The sequence below is a fragment of the Gymnoscopelus microlampas genome (genome assembly GCF_963454915.1).
Source record: "Gymnoscopelus microlampas genome assembly, chromosome: 13".
Taxonomy (NCBI): Eukaryota; Metazoa; Chordata; class Actinopteri; order Myctophiformes; family Myctophidae; genus Gymnoscopelus; species Gymnoscopelus microlampas.
Window position 1 is genome coordinate 456,357 of NC_139950.1, and position 22,614 is coordinate 478,970.

The window sequence follows — 22,614 nt, forward strand, 5'->3', positions numbered from 1 at the left end:
CGTTTACAGGAAGTAATTAAGATTGGCTTTTTAGGGACTTTAGATGTAAAAATTCACAAAAATTGTTTTTTTTTTTTTTTTTGGCATCTATTGTTAGGTATGCCCATATGATGACCACGGATATGCTCTAAAAGTGTGAAAAACATATTTTTCATTTCACTACACCTTTAAAGTGCTCATGTGGCCTCTAGTTGCTTCTTTTGGACTTGTTTTCATAGACCTGGTTGCTTATTTGTCTCGCAAAATCTGGCAACACTGTCCACTGTAGTGTGGAGGTGTGCTCTTTGCCCTCAATCAACAACTGAACCGACTTTCTCAACTAGAGATCAACTTTCTCTGTGGGAATACGACAACAGTAAGTGTTATTCTAGTGCAACTTCCTTTGCTTTGAACTTTTATGTCTCTGTCTCATGAACTGACTCTTGCAAAAGACACCGCTCCCTTTTGGAAAAGTGAGCTGTAGAATTCAATTCATTTCGGATAAGTATAGGTGACATTCTAGGCGGTGGACAATATTGCTAGCAGATCACCGTGGCCATTTTGGGCAAACAATAATGCATGCGCCACCACGGGCAGAACATTGATATTCTATTTATCTGCCGATTTCTGAGTCAATTTCTGAAACGTTTTGACTACAGAACCCAAGAACATTCTAAAACATTATGACATCTGTTTGGAACAACAGGAAATAAGACTATAAGTTAAACCAGATGACGACAAGACCCCGGCCTGTATCTCTTTCTTTTGTGCTAGCTAAAAAGAGAGTAATTTAGTAAATTTAGTAATTTATTAAATTTAAGCTGTTTATACATTTTTACCACAATCAGCATGCAGGCAGTCTGTGGGATCTCAGCAGGAAGAAAAGTGAAAGATAGCTCTCTCACACACACACACACACACACACACACACACACACACACACACACACACACACACACACACACACACACACACACACACACACACAGCTTCAAACCAGTCAGAATCAAGAACCACAACGGAGTAAGAGTGGGCACCTGAAAGGTCTAGGCACCTCAATGTGAAATTGGCATTTCTTTTACCCAAATGTGAAAAAGTTGTGAAAATAAGAATGCTTTGGAAAATGTTCTAAAATAATGTAAAGTATACTTGACTAGATGTATTTAGGCCTAGGCTACTTTAATATTGAGAAAACAGTAAACTGATGCATTCAGAAAGGCAACTTTTAATCATTAGCCTGGTGGACGTTTACAATGTGTTAACCCCAATCCCCTCCCATTTAAATGTGTGTGTGTGTGTGTGTGTGTGTGTGTGTGTGTGTGTGTGTGTGTGTGTGTGTGTGTGTGTGTGTGTGTGTGTGTGTGTGTGTGTGTAAAAACTGCAGGTCATATTCCTCATTGGTTGAAGGATTCAAGACGAAGACTGAAGGGCCGTTCACACACCAAGCACGATAACTATGAACCATAATATTATGTAAACAGCAAACAGTACAATATTGGCAACGTGTGGCAACAAAAAAAAAGCCGAAGCTTGTTTCCTTTGTGGTACGCTCAAAAACACTCAACCAACAGAGAAAAGCACAAGAAAAAGACTAATATAGTTTATTATACAATTAAAACAAAAACACAGGAAGAGGGGAACAGGGATAGAGACACACAGAGACTCCCACTCTCAGGAGGCCTAACAAAGGCTCACCGAGGGAGTGGGAAGTCTACGACCTAAAACCACATATTTATTAGTTATTGTAGTATATCGGGTTCGTATATACACATATAAACTGAGACGGAGACACTTCGTACTGTGGTTGCCGGGTTGTTTACTGAATGAATGAATGGGGGGAGCGGGGAACATACATAGAGTTGTGCACATGCGCAGTAGTGCTAGAGCGTACATTACACGGTCAATAGGGGGAGCCAGGGTACAGCATAATGGTATTATAGCAAATACATTACAGTCCTCCCTTTTAAATGAAAACTTCCTTCGTTTTAGTTTTCTCAATAATTAGCTCGAAATCATACACAACAACATACTCTATGTCAAAACAACTCCAATAGTTCAGTACAACATATTTTTCTTTTTCTCAGAAAGTCCTTTTGTTAAGGTTGCAATCCACACAACAATAATTAATAATAAACAGCAATAAGTCTTCATTGTAATAATCTCAACAAAAAGCAATGTCTTTAGCAAAAAGAATGTCTTTGGAAAAACAAATGTCTTTTCTTTTTCCTATATTGAACAAGGGAGAGGTAAACTGCTCCACCCTTGTACACCAAGTCAACAGGGATTATTCTGCCCTTTTTGTTGGACTTGGGTCCCTACCTATTCTTTGTACCTTCCTGGTTTCATGCGCACTCGGTCAGGGTAGCGCCGCATGGCAGGACTGCTGGAAGTTACAGGCGCAGCTGGGCTCTGCGTTGGTTGAGTTGGGCTCTGCGGCGGCTGTGCAGGGCTGTCGCTGCTGGCAGGCGTCCTTGCAGGTGTCCCTGGAGTCACCCGCGGCGTGTGAGTCGGCCCAGGAGTGGACTCACAGGTTCCCTGATGCTGTGTAGAGACTTGGCTGGTGAATGGTTCACTGAAGTCTCTGATGGGTGTTGTGTGGTCACTGGAGTTTGGGTACTGCAGCTCGGCTTCTCTGGAGAGTAGTAGATGATCGATATGGACGGAGCGCTCTCTGCACCCATCGTTGATCAGGTACGTGACTGGTCCAAGGCGCTTCGCCACTGTGGCTCTCAACCACTTTTCCTTCCCCTCACGAAAATTTCTCACACGAACTGAATCGCCTGGGGACAGGTGTCTCAATTTGGTTGTGGCCGTGTCATGGTGAATCTTCTGTTTGAGTTGTTTTCTTTCAACAGTTCTCGCCAGGCTCGGCTTAAGCAGACTGAACCTGGTTCTCAGTTGACGTTTCAAGAACAGCTCCGCTGGCGAAACCCCTGTCACTGAGTGAGGTGTGCTCCTGTACATCAACAGGAAATTAGCCAGTCTGTGTTGCAATGACATGGTCAACAGCTGAGCCTCCTCTCCAAGAACTTGCTTCAGGAGAGCAGCCTTGACCGTCTGTACTGACTTTTCAGCGGCGCCGTTCGACGCGGGATGGTAAGCTGGTACAAGTGTCTGCTTGATACCGTTGCTCCTCAGGAACTGTCTGAACTCACAGGAAGTGAACTGAGGGCCGTTGTCGCTTACGACCTCCTCCGGTAGGCCCTGAGAAGCGAACAGGTTGCGTAGAACATCAATGGTCTTTGCCGATGTGGTGGTTTTCATAGGCATGACCTCCAGCCACTTAGAGTGACTGTCTACAAGCACTAAGAAGTACTGTTTGTCTTTTTCACAAAAGTCTATATGTACTCTCTGCCAAACACGTTCTGGCCACTTCCAGCAGTGCAACGGGGCTACTGCTGGCAGTTTTCTCACTGATTGGCAGGCTCCACAGCGCTGTACTGTTTCTTCAATGTCACTGTCCAAATGGGGCCACCACACATATGACCTGGCTAGTGCTTTCATGCGGCAGATACCCGGATGTCCGGTGTGTAGGTCACTGAGCAGTTTTGACCTACAGTATGTGCGGGGGGTACAATGACCCTCATTCCCCACAGAACACATCCTTGCTCTTCAGATAGTTCAGTTCTCCGGATGAAGAATGGTCTGAGAGCCTCACCATCAATGTGGTGTGGCCATCCATTTAAAATGAACTCTCTCACCTTGCTCAGTACTGGATCCTTGCGTGTGCTTTGTGCTATGTCGCTGGCACGCACCGGCAGGTCATCCACAACTGAGAAGTAGAAGATGCTGTTTTCTTCAGCTGTTTTGTCTTTGTCTGGTCTTGGCAGCCTGGAAAAGGCGTCTGCGTTGCGAACAGTCTTCTCCCGGGTGGTTGAAGCAGAAGGGGGCGAGGGGCGGGGCTGCTAGTTACTACGTCACATCCTGGACGGCGCTAGCCCTGCCCACACCAAGCGAGCTGAGACAGAGCGCAAACGTCGAGGCACAGACGGCTGTGTTGTTGACGGACAACGGATGAGATGATGAGAAACAAAAATACAACGGATGCACGCTTATGAGAAACAAAAATAAATATTCACTACTACGACTACTTTTGTATTTGACATTTTTCAATTTCTCTAAATATTATAAACTTTCACACATCGAGTATGAAAAGGCTACTATGGGCTACAGTGAAGTCGGACCGAATGACTGAAACGTTTTTTCTTTTTTTACTCTTGGTGTGGGGATTATGTTATGAAAGAAGAGAAATTGCAACTGCTATAAAACCATAAACCTACATCTAAATGAGTTGCCATATTTACATATTAACATTGAAACTCCGCAAGATATTCCTCTACACTTATTTAGTGAGAACATTGCTCCTCCTGCTGCTGAGAGCATCTCAGCACTAGCATTACTCCTGCCTGCACTTTCATAAGCAGAGCTGATCTACAAGGTCAAAACTACTACAAAGCTAAAGATTTTTAAAAAAACTGCGTCTTTTTTTGTGATCCCAGTACAGGCCTGATGCCATGACGTGAATTCTCCTCCGGGGGTCAACAAAGGTCTATTTTGGGTTGATGGTCCACATAGCAAAGTGTTGATATTTAATTAGAAAGGCAGAGAATATTTGTCATTGTGCTTCAATTCAAAAGTGCTTTATTGGCATGAGAAAACACAGGTATAAAGATTTTTCAAACAAGCAGCAATCTTTTGCAGTCACTTTTGGGACAATTAGCAGCATTCCCCCAATAGTTAATAACACTTTTGGGACATTTGCAGTCACTTTTGGGACAATTAGCAGCATTTCCCCTAGACTTAATAACACTTTTGGGACAATTAGCAGCATTCCCCCAATAGTTAATAACACTTTTGGGACAATTAGCAGCATTTTTTTAAACAAATAAATATAACATGTTGCATACATGCAAGTGCAAACTTAATTTCGCTTTTTAGCGTATAAAAACTGTATAACACTTTTGGGACAATTAGCAGCATTCCCCCAATAGTTAATAACACTTTTGGGACAATTAGCAGCATTTTTTTAAACAAATAAATATAACATGTTGCATACATGCAAGTGCAAACTTAATTTCGCTTTTTAGCGTATAAAAACTGTACATACAAATAGCACACATGCAAGTTAAAAGTCAGTGCAAACATGCAACAATCACACTAAAGTACAGACATCACTGCAAACATATTTACATACACACACATGTTTTTGTTTTAAAAGTCCAAACCCCTAATTGACTGCTCTAATAGCAGCTCACTCACTGTTTAGGATGAGAGCAATTTCTCTCCACAGAATCAGCTAGTCTATGGTGCGCAGCCAACCTCGGTGTACTCATTCCATTATAAGAGTGATCAAGTGAAATACCACTTCTTTGTGGCATTGACCCACCGCCCGGAAGACGCCTCTTGGACCTGGATGGGTCTTTTCGGCGGTTAGGCGTTCCTGGCTGACATCTAATCATTTTGCCTGATCGTGTCGCTGCTCGTCGGATTGCCCTTGCTCTTACGGTCGTGTTTGTGGTGTACCCACAAATGGAGCGAATGGCAGAGTTCTCCATTGATGGGTTACTTACAGCTACAAACCGCTTGGTAAGTGTAGCTATAGTGTGATTGGAGAGCGTGGCATTATTTTTTAAGGTGATGTGCATGGTGGTGATGGCATTACTCAGAAGGTCCATGAGGATGCAACGGTCTGGTGTGTCTGTTAAAACAGGTACAACTTTGCTTAGAATTAAATGTACACAAAATAATGTGCTATAATGAAGTATTTGTATATACAGCTAGTTTATTATGCTTACCCTGTTCATCATGCAGCACAGGGTGGTCAGGAGTGGACGCAAGCGGAGTACCTGCACTTGGAGCAGACTCGAGCGGGGCGGAGTAGCTGTGCGGGGTGGAGTAGCTGTGGTCATGGTGGCTTGGTTGAAGAGGTTGATTAAAATCTGCAGATGGTGGACACAACAGTACTCCTGTTATTACAATGCTACCACCCACCCAGGGTGAATTATTGTTAATATTCCCTTACTTACTCTCTCCAGTTTGATCTGCCTTCAGAGCCATCAGAAACGAGCGGGGCACTACTGCACCTTTGGCACCTGAAACAGTGCATGTAATTGCATCTTTGTTAATTACTGTAGTCCTGTAGCATGAGAACAAAAGCAAAAAACTGCATACATAAACTAAGAGTATTGCAACGGGTGATAAACCCAAACCATACCTGCTGTTGTCAGTTTGAGCAGGTCCGCCCTCATTTCCGGTGTTACGGGAACGTAGTTGGCAGAAAAGACACCGAATGCCTTCACCACCGCAGCCTGGTGCTTGCATGGTGCACCTGTTTGCCCCACTGGACAGGTGCAAAACTCAGACTCCATGTCTACGGAGTAGGTCAGTCCTGAAGTTGTGCTGCTCTTCACCTCAAAACTTCTGGCATCAATCTAAAAGATATTAAAAAAATGAAATAAATTCCAAAGGCTATAAGCAGGAGAAAGGAGGCATTATAGGGAAAAGACATATATATATATATATATTCACCTGATGAATGTCAGAGGATTTCACTTTGCTGTCCTGAGGAAGGACCCGTGAACTTTGGACATATTGCGTCCGCCCAAGAGCAACACCGGTCAAGCGGACATCATAGTACGACTCCAGTTTGTCGGTCAGCAGGTCAAACAGCTGTGGGAGATTGAAGGCTGCGGTCCGCTGGAGAAGGATGTCCTTTAAAAAAGTAGGGCAAGTGATATTTTTTGGTTAAAACAAAAAGTATTTTGTTAAAAGGTTAAAATACTATATTCTGATAGTAATCATTGCTATAGAGTGTAAGAGTGTAGAGTGCAAAATCTCAGCAATCTCAGGAGAAAGTACCAATTTTTAAGCTTAATTTGTAGTGTTCCAGTTCCAATTGTGCATGCTCATTTCTTAGTGTCATCACTTCCAATTTCACTTGTTTAATCTGTATCCTGGTTGAGTTCTGTCCTGGTTGGATAAAATTGGAAATGAAACTGAAACGAAATGCATTTTCTGTTTAATAAAGAGGTGGAGAGACAAGGAGACTCCTAATACTGAACAAACACTCTATAGCAATGAGTACTATCAGAATATAGAGCTATTTAACACTTATTTTAACCAAAGCAAATCACTTACCCTACCTTTAACACTCGCATTGCTGCCTCCACAAAGTTGTTTGTGTTATTGCCGCGTGTTGGCATGGCCCTCCTGAAGCTGTAAGCCCAACTGTCCCGACGGCGGTACAGGTCTTTTAGGTATTTCAGGAACCTAGGGTAGCTAAAAACACGAAAACAACATTAAACACATAGCAAATAGAATTATTCTTAAAATATGATTATCTATGACATGGCTCCACTGTACCTCTTAACAACATCTGTGGCTATGGCCTGTTCGTAGAGGCGCTCCAGCTGTGCCACTTCTTCTGCATAAAGGAGGTCCTTCACAACTGTGTACAGGGCCTTTCGGTCCTTGAGTTTTATGGCATGGTCTTTATTCCACAGCCATCTCCACACTGCTTGGAGGACATGAAACGAACACAGCAGCAGGGTTGCCTGGGGAAAGACTTGGCGCAGTGCCCCTCTCTCTGCCGCGCTGTCATCGGTCATGAAAAGAGTGGGGCCTGCTTTTCCATTAAAGGCTTTTTCAGGCAGCAACTCCTTCAGCAACTGCAGACCCTCAACTATAGTGGCCTGATCTTCACTTTGACATATGTGGAATAATTGCATTCAAATGTCAACACGTATTTATCATCATAAACAACATTTAACATTTATCATGTTACTCACCGTGACTTGCTGCCCTCTTTTCTAGGGTGCGTTCTAGGGTCTGCCTTCAGGATCACAGTCAACCTAGCTGGACAGTTGGTGTTTTTTGATGTCCTTCTGTTGCCTGCTGTAGCTGACCGCTCGCGTACATTGTGCTGACATTTGTAATTCGTCTGAAAGAAAGGCAGAGAGATACTAGATGGGAAAAAAGAGCAGTTATGGTACATTACCCTATATATATTTATTTTTCCAGTCGAGGGTGCGTAGCCTAAGACCCTCCATGTGACGGCGGTCTCCTTTGTCTCCAGAACCCACTGATTAATGCATTCTTCAGTGTTCAATGGGAGCCGCAAAGTAGCGCAAAAAGCACTGTGGTCCATTTCTGAAGTTTGCTCCTCAAAGGAGACGACATGATAGTCATACCCAGGGGGAAGCCAGGTCTATGAAATACAAATGGAAGCGATATTGAAGCCAACTTGTGTTATGATAAGTAACATAAACAATCAAACAAAAGAGACATTTGAGTAAGGCGAATAACTACAGCAGTGTTATGACTGACCTGTAAGACAGGATAAGCAGAAAGATCACCACAGTTCTCATCACCACAACTAGTTGCACGCTCTGTCATTCTGTGAAGAGAAAGAGACAACAACTCATACAAACGCTCGGCTGTACACAATAACGCTTTGAGTTAACGAGTTGAGTTGTATTTTCTTACCGTTCGTTTGTTTTCTCCGAAATACCAAAATGCGTTCTCTCCGTCGCGATACATTGTTTGTTTAGAGCGAGGCACGCCAGTTAAGACGGGCTCCATGCCCGGAAGGGGGCCGGAAGGGGCGTGGCCGCCCAGCCCCGCCAGCCCCGCCCCTCGCCCCCTTCTGCTTCAACCACCCGGGAGAAGACTGTTCGCGTCTGCGTTTGCATGATCTGCCGATTTGCGATACTCAATGTCGTAGGTGTAAGCCATGAGTATTAGTGCCCACCGTTGCATTCTCAGGGCAGCCAAAGTGGGAATGGCTGACTTCGGCCCCAGGATTGCCAAGAGCGGCTTGTGGTCAGTAGTGAGGATAAACTTTCTCCCGTAGAGATATTTATGGAACTTCCTCACTCCAAAAATAATGGATAGAGCTTCTTTCTCTATTTGGACATATTTGCTCTCCGCCTCAGACAGAGTGCGTGAGGCAAAAGCAATTGGCTTTTCTTCGCCATCTTCCATGATGTGCGATATCACCGCTCCCACGCCGTAAGGGGATGCGTCACAGGCTAGCCTCACTGGCTTCCTGGTGTCATAGTGTACAACTACTTTGCTCTCTAGTAATAGTCTCTTTGTCTTTGTGAACGCGTCCTCGCATTCTGGTGTCCACTTCCAAGGACTCTCCTTCTTGAGTAGAGCATGCAGGGGTTGTAACAGGGTGGACAGACCCTTCAGGAAACGGCCGTAGTAATTTAAAAGCCCTAGAAAGGAGCGTAACTCAGACACATTGGTGGGGCTTGGAGCCCTTACTAGAGCTTCCACCTTCTCATCTGTGGGATGGAGCCCTTCACTGTCCACAATATGGCCTAAATACTCCACTCTGCTTTCCATGAACTTACACTTGGCCCGTTTTACTCTAACACCATACTTCTCCAGACGACTCAGGACTTCGTCCAGCTTTTTCAGGTGTTCTTCTTTTGACCCTGCTGTGATTAGGATGTCATCCAGGAAACAGGTCACATGGTCAAGACCCTGCAGTATTTGATCCATCACTCCTTGGAAGATGGATGGCGCACTAGAGACTCCATAAGAAAGACGGTGATAGACATATAGTCCACGGTGAGTGTTTACAGTGAGATACTTTTCTGAATCTTTATCCAGTTGTAGTTGCTGATAGGCATGTGACAAGTCCAATTTCGTGAACAGTTTGCCTCCAGCCAATGTTGCGAACAGATCCTCTGTATTTGGCAGTGGATACGTTTCCTCCTCCACACTCTGGTTGATGGTAACTTTGTAATCACCACATATTCTTATAGACTTGTCCGCTTTTGGGACTATGACAATTGGCGATGCCCATTCACTTCTGTCCGTTTTCGAAATTATGCCCATCGCTTCCAATCTGTCCAGTTCCTTTTCCACTGGTTCTCTGAGGGAATACGGCACAGGTCTGGCCTTTCTACAGATAGGCTGTGCGTCTGATTTCACTCGAATAGAGGCTTTGAACTCTTTAATGATGCTGCGCCCTTCCCCAAACACAGCTTTGTGCCTCTGTAGCACGGCCTCCACACCTGGCACACTAGCACCAGCTGTTGCCTTAACAGCAAATATTTCCCCCCAGTTCAGTCTGATTGTGGCCAACCAGTCACGCCCTAGGAGCGCTGGTCGGTCTCCCTTCACAATCACCAGAGGTAACTTTGCGGTCTGCTGCTCATATCTTGCATTCACATCCACTTGCCCTAGTGTGGGAATACGTTCCCCAGTAAATGTGGACAGTCTCTGGCGGCATACCTCAAGGGGCAGATGAGTTAGCCACTCTTTATAAAAGACCTCAGACACTAAAGTTGCATCTGCTCCAGTGTCTAGCAGCATATCCAGACCCTGTCCTTCCAGTTGCACATGCACATTAATGCCACGTTTATTACTAGAAGCTGTAAACACAGAGTTCACTCCCAGCATAGCCTCTTCATCCTCATCATCATCATCATATTTGTGCTCCTCCTGCTCCACATAGTGTGTCTTTTTATTTCTACACATCCGTGCAATATGGCCAATTTTGGAGCAATTGTGACACTTTTCTTGCTTGAATCTGCATAACTGTGCAGCATGCTTACCCCCACATCTGTAGCAAGGTTTTTCCTGCTGCTGCTGCTGTCTGCCATCATCATTTCCAGGTGCTGGTCTGAAGCTCTGTTGAGCACTGTTGCTCCGCGGTTTCCATCCACCTTTATTCTGTTCCATGTGCACTTTGTTGACTATTCCTGAGTCTTTCATGTGTCCAGAAAATTCCTGTGCATTGCGTGAGGCCATCTCCATGGCTAACGCCGTTTCACATGCCGTTTTGAACGTCAGCCTATTCACGGACAACAGTCTCTTTTGCACGTCTTCTGACTTTAATCCACTCACAAAACGGTCGCGTAGGGCATCGTTTAGAAATGCACCAAAATCACAGTGTGTGGACAGTTGCTTCAATGCAACAATATAATCCGCATTAGACTCGCCGTCATGTTGGTTTCTCTTTTGGAACCGGAATATTTCCACTATGATGAGCGGTTTTGGCTTGTAATGGTCACCGAGTGCATCACACAGCTGTTTGTACGTTCTTGTAATGGGTTTGTCCGGACTGACTAAGTTCTTCAAAAGTCTGTAAGCATCAGCTCCAATCACCGATAAGAAGACACTGACCTTTTTGTCATCCGCCACACTGTTTGCGGTCATCCACATGTCCAATCTTTCCAGGTAAGATTCAAAATCTTCCTGTCCTTCCTTATACTCTGCTATCGCGCCTATTTGGAACGACGCAGCCATTGTGCTGTGATCGTGGTCTCCTCTGCCTTACTTTCACAAAGTTGAGATCCACGTCGTGTTACAAAAGTTGTCTCGTCACGGGATCCTCTTCTGTTAGAAAATCCCATCCACCTCGTCGCCACTGTAGTATATCGGGTTCGTATATACACATATATATATAAACTGAGACGGAGACACTTCGTACTGTGGTTGCCGGGTTGTTTACTGAATGAATGAATGGGGGGAGCGGGGAACATACATAGAGTTGTGCACATGCACAGTAGTGCTAGAGCGTACATTACACGGTCAATAGGGGGAGCCAGGGTACAGCATAATGGTATTATAGCAAATACATTACAGTTATCATCATAGTTATCGTGCAATTGTGCATGTGAACGGCCCCCACCGGCCCCCCACCATTGGAAGGCATGGATCCTAGTAACTCTCACCTCAAGAATGGCAGGTTGGTCTCAATGAGGGGATGCTCATGCAGTCTTCATATCAATATTATATCTATACTGTGAAATGAGACTTGATATCTTCTGGGATTTTTGATATTGTAATATTGTGAATTGGCATAAGTGTTGTCTTTTTCTGGTTTTAAATTATCTGCATTAGAGAAAGGGACATAATTGTCAGTACTTATCTGACTGTTATAGCTGTTATATTATTTGCCTTGCCCACTTAGTTAGTATATAGGCATTACTGATTACTGAGTATATATCAAAAATCTAATTGTGCGCATATTTTGTGAAAGCACAAATAATCATCCCACCAATATCAGTAATCACAGTATTTTTGAGCTGTCATAGCTGGCTCTTACCATGACAAATAAGGGAGACCAAGGTAAAAGGTATAACAACTGTTTATTCATTGAATAATCAAAGCTAACATAAAGCAACTAAAGGATAACTGAATAAGATAACAGAACATGTGGCTAAGCATCCTATGATGTGTGGAGTCAGTTAAATCAGTAGTGTGTGTAGATGTTTGCATAGTGCAGGGGATGTGGATGAAAAAAACCTAAGGCAACAAAGGAGCATGGAGAGCTGAATGTAGGCTGGTAGCAGACAGCAGGTCTGTCTAGTCGCTCTTATTTATTTTGCCTTTGCTTTTAGTTAAACAACATGATAATTGATTGATTGATTGATTGAATATTTTATTAGACAGAAATGTAAAAACAGCACAGGTACAATGAAACAATTTGTCTAAAAAGTCCTTGCGGTCTTGTTTCCATTGGGGTCCTAGGTATTCAATTCATCAACATATAAAATAACATCAAACACTTAAAGGAGACACACCATGAATTTCCCTTTTTTTTGGTATTTTTTGGGCTCCCCAGTGTCTCTTGTACCCCAAAAAATATTTTTTTTTAACATTCAGTCATTCATTCTCATTTCAGAGATTTTCAGAATGGGCGTGTCTGAACAGGCCATCTCAGAATGGCAATGTTTGCTTACATCACGAAACTTTCTGCCCATGTATTTTGACAGACAGAATTGCTCAGTAGCACCCCTCTGCCCAACAGGACGTTTTGGTATTGCAGCTGAAAGTGCTTTATAAGCCTGAGAGAATTGACTTGGGATGAGTATATCTGAGTGTTGATTTAGGCTCAAACCTTTTGAAAATGGTTTGAGGGACATACACCATATGATATTAAATATCAAATATTTTTCTTTTAATTCATGGTGTGTCTCCTTTAATATAAAACACTATATGTACAGAGTAGAAAAAAGTTAAGAGGATGGGGGTAAAAAAAAGTGTGCAGCCATAGTATTATGGCTGTGGGTGTCGCTAACTTTTTGAAGGTATTTAGTCAGATATGCGGATTGAGGGCATATTTTTAAAACAATCCCATTTTTTGTTGTTTAACCCTGTCTTCTACCCTGAGCCATCCTAGGCTAGCAAAATGTGTGGGGAAAAAGGTGGGTCATGGGCCCCAGGCCGAGAAGTAGTCGAATCAGTTTGTTTTTGGAGGTTTGAAGCCTAGTCTTTAGTGACTTTGAGATGTTGGAGTACCAGGAGGTGCAAGCATAGTCAAAGTGGCATTGAACGAGGGCTCCGGCAAGAGACCTGAGAGCACTTTTGTTGACAAAAGAGGAAATTCTGCCCAGAAATCCGGTTCTTTGACTCTTTTGATCACCTTTGTTGCCATGTTTTCACCTGTCAGGTATTTGTCAAGAATACAGCCCACTGATGACTGGGGTTTTGGCAGGTACAGTGTTTCTTACAGAACAACTTTTCCCACAGATCTCTAAATCGCGACTTGGCAGTAGTGTGTGTTGTTTAGTTTGTTGTAGTACAATATGCATGTAGTAATAATAATATATTATTGTTGTTGTTGTTGATGGTTTGGTTGCCAGCATACATCTGTTTGGTTTCAGTTTGCATCAGAGAGGTTCAGCCAGGGGCAGGTCTTCTCCTGTACATAGCTACGTGTCCATGAAAAGTGACCGGTCCATGGGTCTACCTTTCAAATTCAAAGGAGATGACTCTCATCCAGACGACTCATGGTGAGAAAAATACCTCAGGTTGTAGAAACTAGACAGCTGATCAGTGCAAGGGTCACTGAGTTATGGCCTTTGGAAGTGTTAAACACTGCTTTAACACTGCTGAAGTGCCCCATATGTGTGCAATTTAGTTGCAGTTTTCTTTTTGGTGTGTGACTATTCTCGTGCCAGACCCCTGAACAGCATTTGTGCCAAGTTTGATGAGGATTGGAGCAATGGTATGCCTGTGGCCTGCGGGGGCGCCTGGCATGCCCTGGTGTGAGTATTGTCATGGCAGACCCCTGAAAAGTGTTTGTGCCAGTTTTGGTGAGGATTGGGGCAACAGTCCAGTGTGCCTGTAGCCCCCAGGGGCCCATAATGTTGCCCCTGGGGGCCACATATGGCCCCTGGCGTGACTATATGGTGTGACTATTCTCATGTCAGAACAGTGTTTGTGGCAAGTTTGGTGCTAATTGGAGCAATGGTGCGCCTTGCAAGTCCTCATGCTACATTTGTGACGTCTCCACCCATTAGGCAATTTTAATATAGGATCATGACTATTGATAATAATAGTAGTTAATTGTTGTTGAGGATTCTGTGTTACTCCTGTATAACTTTCAGTGCTTCCGTTGCACACTGTATGACGGACGCATTTGAAAATGTGTGTGAGTCAACAGTCTGGTTGGAGAGACTTAACGTGCAGCTGAATGGTTTTCAGGGTTAAGGAGGAGAGCTCAGACTGTCCCTCTCCCAGCTGTGTGTCCATGAAGAGTGACAAGTCCATGGATCGACTCTTCAACTTCAAAAGACAGATTAGGTCTCCTGAGCCGAGGTGAGGAAGCTTGGGGTCATCACTGAAGACTTTAGAAGGTTATAGTAGACTGTATTGTTTCTATCTTTCCCTCTGCACCCATGTCTTGACTCTCTCACACTATCTCTCTTCACCCTCCTCTCCTCAGTGAGTTCAGCTCCAGTCTACTGACTGCAGACCTTGTCAGATGCTCTATGTGTTCTTCCATCCTAATGGACCCAGTCTCCATCCCCTGTGGACACAGTTACTGCCAGCACATCAATACCTACTGGTCCCAGCTAGGCCCTGCAGGAGACTTTTGTGTGCCTCCATTGTGAGAAGAGTTACCCAACCCGTCCTGAGCTCTCTGTTAATGTAACATTGAACTGGATGCTGCAGGCTCTCCAGCAGACAGACTGTAGTCCAACTTGTGGTGTTTGCTCCAGCAAAACACGTCGAGCCATCAAGACCTGTGTGACGTGTAATGTCTCCTACTGTGAGAAGCATGTCGCGCATCACTACACTGTCCGAGGACTGCAGGAACACACCCTGGTCCAGGTCAATGAAGATAAAAGACTATGGGAGAATGGAGAACTGTGACAATTTCCTTGCCCCCCCCCCCCCGGACACATGACACATGACAGTGATGAAATGTGTGTGTCGTCCGTCCGTCTGTCCATCCGTCCGTCCGTCCGTAGATAACATAAACAAATTTTATTTTTTTTATATATATTTTTTTTTTTACAAAAATAATACAAAAAAAGATTACCAAAAACATTGGGTTTTATTTCTGATAATTACTTTTGACTGTAATGCCATGTCCTAGAGCTTTTGGCTGTAACATTTTATTTTTTTATATATATATTTTTTTACAAACATAATTTAAAAAAAGATGACCAAAAACATTGTGTTTTATTTCTGATAATTACTTTTGACTGTAATGACATGTCCTAGAGCTTTTGACTGTAAAAACATATTTTTATATATATATATATTTTTACAAAAATAATACAAAAAAAGATTACCAAAAACATTGTGTTTTATTTCTGATAATTACTTTTGACTGTAATGCCATGTCCTAGAGCTTTTGGATGTAACATTTTATTTTTTCATATATATATTTTTTTACAAAAATAATTTAAAAAAAGTTTACCAAAAACAATATGTATCTACATAAATATGTAGATACATATTGTGTTTTATATCTGATAAATGCTTTTGACTGTAATGACATGTCCTACAGCTTTTGACTGTAATGACATGTCCTACAGCTTTTGACTGTAATGACATGTCACATCTTTGTGCACAAGGACACGTTTATCTCACATGCATAAAGTCAGGACTAGGACCGGTGGGGGTTCGAACCCACAAAACCATTTCTAGCATTCATTGCAATGGTCATTACTGTGCTCTTTAAATGTGCTCTGATCAGCCCTATGTTGTGCTGATCAGAGCAATGGTCACAGAGTTATGGCAATTTGAAGTGTTGAACACTGCTGTAGTGCCCCATATGTGTGCAATTCAGGTTTTTTGGTGTGACTATGGCAGACCCCTGAACAGTGTTTTTGGCTTTTTGGTGCGGATCGGAGCAACGGTGCGCCTCGCATGTCCGCATGTTACGCCTGTATGTTCTTGTCATACAGAATCTTTAACTTCTACATTGAACATATATAACTCCCATATCTTCACTGTCAGGTGGAAACCTTGTATGTCCAAAGCTATGTAGTTATTATATAGTCACAAGCTCTCGTTATCAATACTTTGCATTGGTTCAATGGGGGGGTGGGGGTTGAAATATGGAGATCGGAGGTTTCTGCCAGTCACTCATTAGCCACTCCCCGTTCATAATCACCTGTATCACCTGCCTCCACTCACCTCAGCCAATCCTTGTTGCAATCACCACAGTATAAATACACCTGCGATCTCTGGCTTGTTTGTTCTGCTCCACGACAGGCCAAACATGGGTTGTGAGTATTGCACGTAGATCGGCTCTTTCTGCTATTCATTGCTTTCAAGTTTGTCCTCCTCCACCCCAACCTCCTCCTTCCCCCTCGATAGGCTCTATTCACAGCAGCCATATTATGAAGACATTCACAGGTGTTACCAATGATACTAATGAAGGCTCTGTTCCATTCTGGTCAAACAGAGTCAGGGTGCTGATATTGTGCATGTTGGCTCACTGGAAACACTCTGCTACAGCAGTGGGTCTACAGTTGGGGTCATGGGCTTCCAAATGACCCCTTACAGGTGTGTAACAGGTTTGTACACTCTCAGAGTTATGGGGGTTGTGGAAACCACTGTGCTACACTAAATGGAACAGAGCCTTCATCAGTGTCATTGGTAACACCTGTGAAGGAAGTGATAATATGGCTGCTGTGCATAGAGCCTATTCTCGCTCTTCTCCCTTCTGTCTCTACTTCCGTAGGAATCCAGGGGGGACAGTGACGGAGCCTAGACGACCGACCGCTCCCCCGAGTAGAGCAACGATGGCCGTCATCTCCCGAGACGACTCCCCAAAACCCTCAGTCTCGCCCTAACCTTGGGTTCCTCACAGTGGCGTACCCACCATAGACGCAGGGCAGGCAGCCGCCTGCCCAACTAAAATCTCGCCACCCCTAGAAAATAAAGTAAAAGACCGTCGGGCCATTAACCCGCCTCCGAGCTCGTCCATTCACGCGGGCAGGCAGCCAATCGCTACCGTCCAGCAGAGCGACCCTCGCCTATAGTGATGCAAATGTATGCCTTTGTTTTCATGGGGTGCCAGAAGTGCCAGGAGTGGGGGTCTGGGCCAGTGGGCCATCACCTGTAGGCTACTCACCTGGCATAAAAAGTACACACAGAAGTACAATGACAAACTCTTGCCTAAATAGTCTGTGTCTCCTAGCGTTTGAGAGATTTAACTGAAGGTCTGAACTACAATTCAGTTAGGCTATAGATATTTTCAAGTGCAGCAAGCCCCGTGGTCTCATGTTTTGAGACATCACTACATGCTTGAACACTATTTGATGTTGCTATTATTGTTGCTGTTGTAATCGCAATGTTGAAATTAGTCAATAATTTGCGCAGAACATCATGTTCGCCTTTTCTGTAATGCTGTTTTTTTTAGAATAAAAATACATGCATTGAATATACACTTATTATTGTTTTTATTAACGTTTTTCAGTTTTGTAGTCAGTGTAGTGTTGTTGTTAACTTGTTCCCCCGAGTACCCCCCCTTAGTACCCCCGGGTAGGCCAGGCGAGGGGGGGGGGGGTCTCGCCTGCCCTAAATGTAATTCCTGGGAACGCCACTGGTTCCTCATCCCGTTCCACGTTCATCTCATTTCATTTCAATGAATTGTTAAACTTAAGTAGAGGTGTGGTCTCTTACTATTTTAACTACTGGTAAAAGGAGGGGGAAAGCAATGGCTCGCATTTGTGTATCACTGCGTTCATTTGTTGTGTACATGTGTGGAGAGGATGGTGTAACGGGTGAAGAGGTCCAAGGTTTGGCTGCACTTGTCAAAACTCAAACAAAAGGATGAATCTAAATGTGATTTATATTTTAGGATAATTTAATGCAAGGGGAGACCCCTCCAGCGGTGGAAAAGCACCTTACTATTTTGCTCACTAGTTGAAGTAACCATGCACCACACAAGTGGGATTTGTGAAGTTCCCTTGTCAAAATGGAGGGGTACATTTTTAAAGGGGATTTAACAAATCCTTTGACATAAACATTTGGCAATTCTTATGTGGGATAAATGTAAATGTGTCATATTATATGACCAATGACCAATATCATTGTTGACCATTTGTACTTTGATCTGGTGCAGCAAACAGCACAGACAGTTCTAGCATTTGCAGTGCCCCCTACAGGTTGGAAGTGTAATCGCGTTTGGCTCTGCATTGTTTAGAGACCCCTCAATGTGTGATAAAACTTTGGGACAGATTGGAGGCTGCATTCATGATTCATGCCATTCTTTGCCCAAACGAGCCCTCCCCACAAACTTTGGAAGCCAAACTTAGCTAATCTGAATGGAATGTAAAATATCAGACTGTTACACCTTGGTCACATGACCTCAGACAGAATGTGTACCGATTTGTGTGAGATTTGGACAAAATCTGTAAGAATATTAGCACAAAGTGTGTTTTGAAGAAATGCAAAATGTAAGTCTTGTCGGGCAGAAATGGGCGTGGCCTATATGGTAAACTGTGTCATGATCCAAGGAATCCAGGGGTAAAATAATATTTGATTGTATGAGCTACGGTTCAAAAGTTATAGGCCAAAAAGTGAATCGGCCTGTTCTTTTAAAGGATATTGATAAAGATGATTATTGTGCGCTGTATGCTAAGTTTTAACATTTCTGGTGGGCTCCTAGGCTAAAGAAGCCTCACACTAAATGTGGTGCTTTTATCCGCTCCATAACGGTCATTTTGCTAAGCCACCTACATGACTATATATTTGTGGACACATTTGGTCATTAAGTAATACAAAAACACACGCACGCACACACGCACACGCACACGCACACACACACACACACACACAGGTCCATTGGTGTTGTTGTCATAGCATAGCTGATGAGGGATCATCACGTCTAATACTACAGGTGGTTTTGCACAAAGGTTTCTCGGCAGTGGGATCATCATTGACCCTTACGTTGTGTTGTCACAGAGATTATTTCAGCAGTCTGCGGCTGTCTGTGGCTCTGACTTCAGGGGTCACTGAGGTCAGATGAATCAACTCCACCAGGCGAGAGAGAAAAACAACTCGACTATACCACTTTTGTTGGTAGTGTTTGTCTAACAAAATTGGCACCTCGTTGTTTTAGAAAGCCTTTTGAGGCCTTAAGTGTTCCATTTGAGTGAGAAGTGAAATCTCTTTAAGTATGGTGCATTTATATAGCGCTTTTAACCAAAGCGCTTTACATATAGATTGTGCATTACATTCACCCATTCACACACACATTCATACACCGATGGCGGAGGAAACCATACAAGGCACCAACCTGCTCATCGGGAGCAATTAGGGGTTCAGCGCCTTGTGTCGCTGTGTTGTAAGTGTCGGCGCTGGTGGAATGCCAGCAATGCAAATTCACCCGGAGAATCCACACGCGCTCACACAATAACCCTCGTCTGCATGCCTGCCAATGACTTCTTACCTGCATCGCATCTCTGTTCTCTTTCTTCTCTGTGACTGAAGGGTGTCCGGCCCTGTCATGGCCCTGTGTAAATAAAGCACAGTGCTCTGCGTGAGCATGGAAGATCGGGCTGGTGAGCTAGAGGCACACACAACGTGTGTGTGTGTGTGTGTGTGTGTGTGTGTGTGTGTGTGTGTGTGTGTGTGTGTGTGTGTGTGTGTGTGTGTGTGTGTGTGTGTTGTGTGTGTGTATTTCAGCGTTTGCGTCTACTCAGGTCATACACATAAGACAATTCTGTGATGATGGGTTGTTTTACTGTGCTCGTTTCACTATAACTATTAGCCATCAATGGATAATATCCACTGGGAATAAGGTTAACTTTATTCTGCTGTTGTAAAATATTATAAATACCACTGTGACCTTTGAACCTTTGTGTTTGACCTCATTGTGGTTCGTTTCGAAGAGGTTCCAGAACAAGAGACAACAGTTACATTTTTGGCATCACCACTAGATGGCGCAGCTGTAGCTCTGGGGCAGTGCTGCCACCATATTGGAGTGACTGTTAAAAATAATAGAACAGCACAGAATATGAACCTAACCTACACAGACAAAATGACAGAGAACAACCTCAATGCATGTTCATGCAATCCTCTATCTTGCCTTTGCTTTGTTGATTTAGCATTTGTTTGTTTTCTTTTCTTTACTTGTTTCCAACTGACTGTCCATTTTGATGCTGCTTCACTGTGTACTTTGCATCAGTATAATGTCATTTAAACTCTTAAGTTTTAACAGCTCATCCAGATGTCTTTTCTATGGAAATAATACGATAGAACTTGCACGAAAATGAATTTCACCCACTTTTTTACTTCTGTAAACCTGTGATGTGACAATAAAGCTGATTCTAATCTATCTGTCAGCAGACTGTGGCTTACTGCACTGTCTTAAATGCGTTATGCATCCTATACCTGCTGGTACATGCCATACCGTACTGGCTGCAAAAAAACTGTCGGCCGCACACAACCTGAGTTTAACAGTGGGCAACCATTCAATTCAATTCAATTCAATTTTATTAAAGTGTCAAATCACAACAAGTTGTCTCAAGACACTTTACATGTAGAGAAGAGACCCAACATCCCACCCTGAGCAAGCAATTTTGCGACAGTGGCAACGAAAAACTCCCTCTTAATTCAACAGGAAGAAACGTCAGGCAGACCCTAGGCTCTAGGGCGGGGGCCTTCTGCCTCGACCGTGTTGGGGGAAAGAAGAGAGAGAGAAAGGGAGAGACAGAGGAGAGACAGAAAGAGATACAGTGCAAGCAGTAACAATAACAATAATAGCAAATATAATAGTGTAAGATACTAGCATATGATAGTATAATATAGTACAGCAATAGTGTGTATGCAGTATATAATGGAATAATATAAAAATGTTTAAGATAATATAATATGCGGTATAGTGTAGTGTAGTAGAAGTCCACGGTCGTGTCCAGGTCGTGCTCCATGGAGAGAGGTCCATAGTTTGGTGTGGCCGTGCCCTTAGTAAGTTTTGTGTCATGTCATTTGTTTTCAAGTCAAGTCACATTTATTCATGAAGCACATTTTGACCATAGTGCTACACAGAGCAGGTAGCTATATATCACACATACAGAAACCATAAAGAGATATTTCCTAGTTTTAGGGTAATGAGTGGTTATTATCAAAGATGGCTCTGTAACGGCTTCATTCATCAAATCAATGTCTGTAGGCCTACGTTTAGCCTTTTAATGGGTGAAATGACAAAATAATGTACCCATAATTATCTTATGCTAATAAAACCTGATATAAGTATCAAACTCCCAAAATACAGTTAAATTACATCTACTCTGTTGATCTACATTTTCTGATACAACTTAAAATTGCTCGCTACAACCTCTCAAATCGGTCGCTACAAACAACCCAAATCTGCTTTCACACATCACACATTCGTAAAACTATTGCTCTCGGTTATTGCTATTTGCTACATATTTTTGCGATACGTCTGTTGCTAAACCTGAACTGAGCGAGCAGGGGACATCAGGGCCGTATTAAGACCCCTCAGGGCCGTGGAACACCACAAAATCAAAGGCCCCCCCATTCGCGTAATTGCATGCGCACAACCTGAACATTTTCGGGTCTAATTCGGTCTATTTCGGTTCTATTTAACCAATATAAATCAACATTTTTTCTTTAAATACACAAAAATTAAATACACAATTCTCACAGGGCCCTGCAGGCTGCGGGCCGTGGAACGCCAGTTCCACTAAGTTCTGCGGTTAATGCGGCTCTGGGGGACATCGAAAAATGTGAGAGCTTGTAAACTGTACTTGAGCGCTTGTACGGCGTCATCTACACATGTGTACTTTGGCATTAAGGTATAAAACCTTTGGGACAAATAGGAGCAACATTTTCATGATGTAAATGTAATAATAATAATAATACATACGAAATGTAGTTACTCTCTCTCTGTATCGCTCTCATGCAGGTGATTTGAATTAAATGAGGCCTACAGGTCGATGATAACAAAGACAAGCAATATTTTAATTGGTCAACTTGTCAACTGAGGATCTAGATGGGTTTTCGTAATGTGGGTATATACTGTAACTATATCACTGGCTTGAGTAATGCAAGAGACAATAAGCTAAAGTGAAAGTACAAGTTCCCTTAAAGTAAAACCAACGGTTTTCATGCTGTGGGCAGAGGCACCACTTTTGAGTTCTGTGTCCGTCCAATACCAGGAACTGTCAACTCAAGCAATATGAGTTGCATCAATACAACTGTGCAGTGTGTGTGTGTGTGTGTGTGTGTGTGTGTGTGTGTGTGTGTGTGTGTGTGTGTGTGTGTGCGCACGCGCGCGCGTGCGTGCGTGCGTGCGTGTGTGTGTGTGTGTCCTTCATCTGAATGATATTGTGAATTATTCATTTTACTGAACATACAGAACAAATACAGTACTTTATTGATGTCAGTAAACACGATTTT

General features: G+C 43.2%; 2 long non-coding RNA genes across 2 annotated transcripts in view; one reads left to right on the forward strand and one right to left on the reverse strand.

The window, feature by feature from the left end:
- LOC311058935 overlaps positions 1 to 22,614 on the reverse strand; it is a 236,375-nt gene that overhangs the window by 151,866 nt on the left and 61,895 nt on the right. The window lies entirely within an intron of this gene.
- LOC311058485 lies at positions 296 to 11,605 on the forward strand. Its single transcript, XR_014602067.1, has 3 exons — positions 296 to 355; positions 1,364 to 1,717; positions 11,584 to 11,605. It is a non-coding gene; the product is annotated as an uncharacterized lncRNA (long non-coding RNA).